The 5399-nt window shown below is 52.8% G+C and overlaps 1 long non-coding RNA gene across 1 annotated transcript; it reads right to left on the bottom strand.

Annotated features, from left to right (window-relative positions):
* Positions 1-414: 414 nt before the first annotated feature.
* Positions 415-3141, bottom strand: LOC120921594. Its single transcript, XR_005744916.1, has 2 exons — positions 1581-3141; positions 415-787 (listed from the first exon to the last, which is right to left on the bottom strand). It is a non-coding gene; the product is annotated as an uncharacterized LOC120921594 (long non-coding RNA).
* Between the last annotated feature and the right edge of the window lie 2258 nt (positions 3142-5399).

Below are 5399 nucleotides of genomic sequence, written 5' to 3'. Positions count from 1 at the left end.
GGGGTAGCCCTTGAAGGGGTTCCTCTGGAAGGGGTGGCCCTCGGGGGGTTCCCCTGATGGGGGTTCCCCTGATTGACGCCGAGGTCGTTAGGAGGTCCACCGTCTCGGAGGGTCCGGCGAAAAAAGTATCCTCATCGAGGTACAGGCATTCCTCCTGTCGGATGTCCACCTGCTCCTCCACAACGACCTCAAGAGCAGATGTGTGGGCACTCCCCTTCACCGTTGTTTCGTGGATTCCCAGGGGGTCAGACTGAGGAAGATGTTCCTTGGATGGCGTGGGTCCAGCAGCAGAAGATGGCCCAGCTCCCTCTAGCATGACTCAGGTAGCCTGGATACCCTAAATTGGACCATTACGACATCAACCCATACCACCCCCTCTTAAGCTAAATTAAAGAACTGAGGCAACACCTGAGATTGGAGAATAATTGGCCATAGCCGCCGTAACTTTTATTAACACATTTTTACATAATAAGAATTTTGTTAACTTTTACATTATTTTAAAATTATAAATATAATACATTTTCCAAACAGCCATATAAAAAATGGCAACCATACACAGACATGTGGTCCAAGGAAGTAACACACCTAACATTTTACACCATTATCCTGCGGGACATAAACAAACCCCAGCCGCCAGCCTTAAAGGCATAGCAACACCCCCTATCCCGCAGTACACCAATTCCCGTGTTCCAGCGGACACCATTCCGGTGGAATACGGAGAGGGTCCATAACCGCTGGACCCCCAACTTCCGTCTTAACTGTTCCTTTCTTTGACCTCCTGGACCACCTGACACCGCCACCACTACTGCTGCCATGACGACCCACATCCGTGACCTGTAAAAGAAGAACACACACGCACAACACACAAAAGGAGGCAAAAAACAGGGGAGGGTGGGTGGGAAAATCTGCCTCCTTCTACTGTCTCCCTCCACGCTGCTAAGCTCCGTAGCTCCGCCCCTCCCTTAAATAAACTCCCAGAGCCCGGGAAACTACTCTAGCACCGCCTACCCCCCTCTCCTCACCGCCTAGTTAACCCCCTGTGTCCCAAGCACGCTGGTCATGCCCGCCCTCTGCCTATTTCACTTCTTTCCATGCTCCGGGCTTCTCTTGACTCAGGTAGCCTGGATACCCTAAATTGGACCATTACGACACCAACCCATACCACCCCCTCTTAAGCTAAATTAAAGAACTGAGGCAACACCTGAGATTGGAGAATAATTGGCCATAGCCGCCGTAACTTTTATTAACACATTTTTACATAATAAGAATTTTGTTAACTTTTACATTATTTTAAAATTATAAATATAATACATTTTCCAAACAGCCATATAAAAAATGGCAACCATACACAGACATGTGGTCCAAGGAAGTAACACACCTAACATTTTACACCATTATCCTGCGGGACATAAACAAACCCCAGCCGCCAGCCTTAAAGGCATAGCAACACCCCCTATCCCGCAGTACACCAATTCCCGTGTTCCAGCGGACACCATTCCGGTGGAATACGGAGAGGGTCCATAACCGCTGGACCCCCAACTTCCGTCTTAACTGTTCCTTTCTTTGACCTCCTGGACCACCTGACACCGCCACAGCCTGAGAGGTTAACCCCTTATCCTCGAGGGCCACCCCACACCCGCAGGGCCCTACGGATTCCATCCTCCAACCCCAAGGTCCATAGATCAATCCCTATATCAGATAGGTGAACTCCGTCCCTCCTGTGAAACAAACCCACATCCCTCTCCAACTCAGAGTGCCGTATGACTATTCCCCCGTTACGTGCCACAAACCTCCCCACCACTTGATTGACTTTTATCCTAGCCTTGTTCAGCCTATCCACTGATCTAGCCGTCCGCCATGCCGTCCTAACCACCATATCTGACCATACTATGATCAACCCTGGGAATGACATTCGCAGGGACATAAAGTCCGCCTTAATTGCCAGTATCAGCTCACCCATCGGCCGGACACCCAAATCGTTTCCCCCCACATGTAAAACCAGCACATCTGGGGGGCGATCGAGCCGGGCATAATGGCCGACTTCAGGAACCACCCTGCTCCATTCCATCCCCCGAAAACCCAGCCAGCGAACACATGCCTCCCGCCTAGAAATGCCCAGTTGCCTGCCATCCGGTCGGGCGTCGGCTCTCCTGGCACCCCAGAACACGTAAGAGTGCCCTACAATCCATACGAGGCACGGGAAGATGTCATCTGCAATAAAAACAATTTTTTGTAGCTATATAACACCAAACCTTCGTCTTAACCTTACCACTCCAGCCATAACACATCCCCTTTTGTCCCGTTGTCCCCACGCATCACCCTTAATCATTCAGCAAATGTGGACGCACATAGGAGCGGAATCTCCTAGATTCCCACCTGCCTATTTTCCTAACGGCCGCCTCATCCAACCCGCACCGCGCAGCCTCTGTGGCCGCCCCGATGCGGAAGGAGTGCGAAGCATACCGTTTTCCGTCATACCCCGCTGCACACAAGCATTTTCTGAACACCTGTACAAACTGAAATTTAGACAAAAACGTCCCATCCCTGTGTGTAAAAAATGCCCCCAGCCCTATCGGGCGAACGCACACAAACTCCCCAACCGCTCTAACCGGACACACCTCTGAACCCGGTAATGCATAAAGCACCACCCGTGTTCCCCTCCCCACCTGGTCCGTCTTTGACCGGCGCAACATGATCACCACCCTGTCCCCCTCCACTCGCACATCTTGAAAACCGAATCCACCCTCCACCGATTTTGACGGGCTAACCAATTCACCCAACCGAAAAGCCCCAAAAAACGCCACCGCAAAAACCGCCCGAAAAAGGATCCCCTCATATCCTGACGAACACACCTCCCCCAGCTTGCCGCAGATCGCTTGAAGCACTGCGAACGACACCGGTCTACGCAAATCCCTCCGCACCTTACCCCGCCGGTATCCCTTCACCGTTTGTTTAACCCAAAAATTCTTTGTAAAATCTTGCAACCCCTGTAATTTAAAAAGGAATGCTAGCCCCGCCAGCTTGCGTTCAATGGCGGAAACAGACCCCCCATCTTCCATGTGCCTAGAAACGAAATACAGCACTAACCAAACGCCTTCCTTACCCCCACCCCCCAAATCAACCCCAACCTGTCGCAGGAACTCGAACCATTCCACCCAGACTCTGGAGTACGCCGTCCACGTCGCCCCTCTCACCGACCGTTGGATCCAACGCGCGGCAAGTCCAAAACAGTGTCCCAAAGCCACGCCGGGCAAGGCACCCCGGTCCGCTCTGCCGTAGGAGCCAACTCCCTGAACCTGCCCCACTGAAAACGAGACAGAGAGTCAGCGAGCGTGTTGTCTACCCCCGGTATGTGCACCGCATATAGAAAGACATTAAACTGCAGACACCGTAGTACCAAATGTCTCAGCAACCGGACCACCGGCAGTGAGGAAGCGGAGATCCGGTTGATGACCTGCACTACCCCCATATTGTCGCAATTTAGCCTCACCTTCAAATTTTTCCACTCTTCCCCCCACAATTCCATTGCCAGAACCACTGGAAACAACTCCAGCAGTACCAAGTTCTTGAGGAAACCCGCCTCCTTCCATGAATCAGGCCAAGGTTCCGCACTCCAACGGCCCAGAAAAAAGGCCCCGTACCCCGTCGACCCAGCCGCGTCCGTGACTAAGTCCAAGTCGAAGTTACTAACAGGCCCCTCCATCCAAACCGACCGCCCATTAAATGTTTCCAGAAACGTGTGCCATACTCTCAGGTCCTCCTTCAGTTCCCTGGTCAATCTTATGAAATGCCTAGGCGATTTCGCCCCTGCGGTGGCTGCCGACAGCCGTCGGCAAAACACCCTCCCCATGGGTATGATCCGACACGCAAAATTGAATTTTCCCAGTAATGATTGCAATTCCCTTAGTGTGACCTTGTTGCGCCCCAGAAAATCCCGAATCACCAGCCTAAGATTCTCCACCTTGTCCGGCGGCAACCGGCACTCCATTGCCTGGGAATCGATCACAATCCCCAGAAAACTGAGCTCCGTAGTAGGGCCTTCCGTCTTGTCCGCCGCCAAGGGGACCCCAAATCTTCCTGCAATGTGCTGCAATGTTGCCAATAGAATCGCACACACTCTGGAGGAAGGGGGTCCCACGCACAAGAAGTCATCCAAATAGTGGACCACAGAGTCCACCCTAGCCACATCCCGGACCACCCATTCCAAGAAGGAACTGAACGTTTCAAAAAACGCACATGAAATGGAGCAACCCATGGGCAGACACCGATCCACATAAAATTCCTCCTGCCACCGGCAGCCCAACAGGCGAAAACTGTCTGGGTGTACCGGCAACAATCGGAAAGCGGCTTCGATGTCCGATTTTGCCATAAGTGCCCCTTTTCCATACCTCCGCACCCAGCTCACCGCCGCATCAAATGACGTGTAAGACACCGTACATGCTTCCGGGTCAATGGCATCGTTCACCGACCCCCCTTTTGGAAAAGAGAGGTGGTGAATGAGGCGGAATTTGTTGGGTTCCTTCTTGGGTACCACCCCCAGTGGAGAAACCACCAAATCCCGTATCGGTTGTTCCTTAAATGGCCCCCCCATCCGCCCCAGCAACACCTCCTTTCTCAATTTTTCCGTAACTACCTCCGGGTGTTCCAACGCGGATCGCAAATTCCTTGCCAGCGGAGGCGCTGTTGACAATGTACACGGTATGCGAAACCCCTCCGTAAAACCCGAAGTTAGCAATTGCGCGGCCGCGATGTCTGGATACCTACCTAGAAAAGGAAGCATCCTTTCCACTTTCACCGGCGTCACCCCCCTTTCCCGCAGACTCGCCACCCCGCTTGCTACGCTTAAAGCACTTGGACAGAGGGTGGTTACCCCCGCAACCCGAGCACTCGTGTTTGAAACGACAAGATCCTCCAAACTTGCAGGACCCCTCGTTAAACTGCCAGCAAACTCCCCACTTTTTTCCGGCCGACGGTCCCGAGGCTGCGGCCCCCCCGGCCCCCCCCTGAAAAAACTGACCCGGTGCCCGCGTCGCAGACATAAGTCGCATCCACAAGGTGATGTCCTTGTGGTCCCACCTGATGGACGGCCGTACCGCCATACGCTGCCGAAATTGCTCGTCGTAACGCAGCCACCCCGTACCCCCATAAACCCGGTGCGCTTCCCCGATCGCATCCATGTAACAAAACAATGCTGCACAGTGTTCTGGCTTCTTATCGCCAATAACACTGGCCAGTATTGCATAGGCCTGCAGCCAATTTCCAAAGGTGCGAGGGATGAGGCGGTAACGCCTCTTCTCCTCGTCCTCTTTTTTTGAATCATCGGGCTTAACCCTATCTAAATTAAATTTCTCAAGAGGAAGCAAGGAAAAAATCTCCACATACTCACCCTTCACGATTTT

The sequence above is a fragment of the Rana temporaria genome (assembly GCF_905171775.1).
Source record: "Rana temporaria chromosome 2 unlocalized genomic scaffold, aRanTem1.1 chr2g, whole genome shotgun sequence".
Taxonomy (NCBI): Eukaryota; Metazoa; Chordata; class Amphibia; order Anura; family Ranidae; genus Rana; species Rana temporaria.
This window is presented reverse-complemented; position numbering and strand designations above follow the sequence as displayed.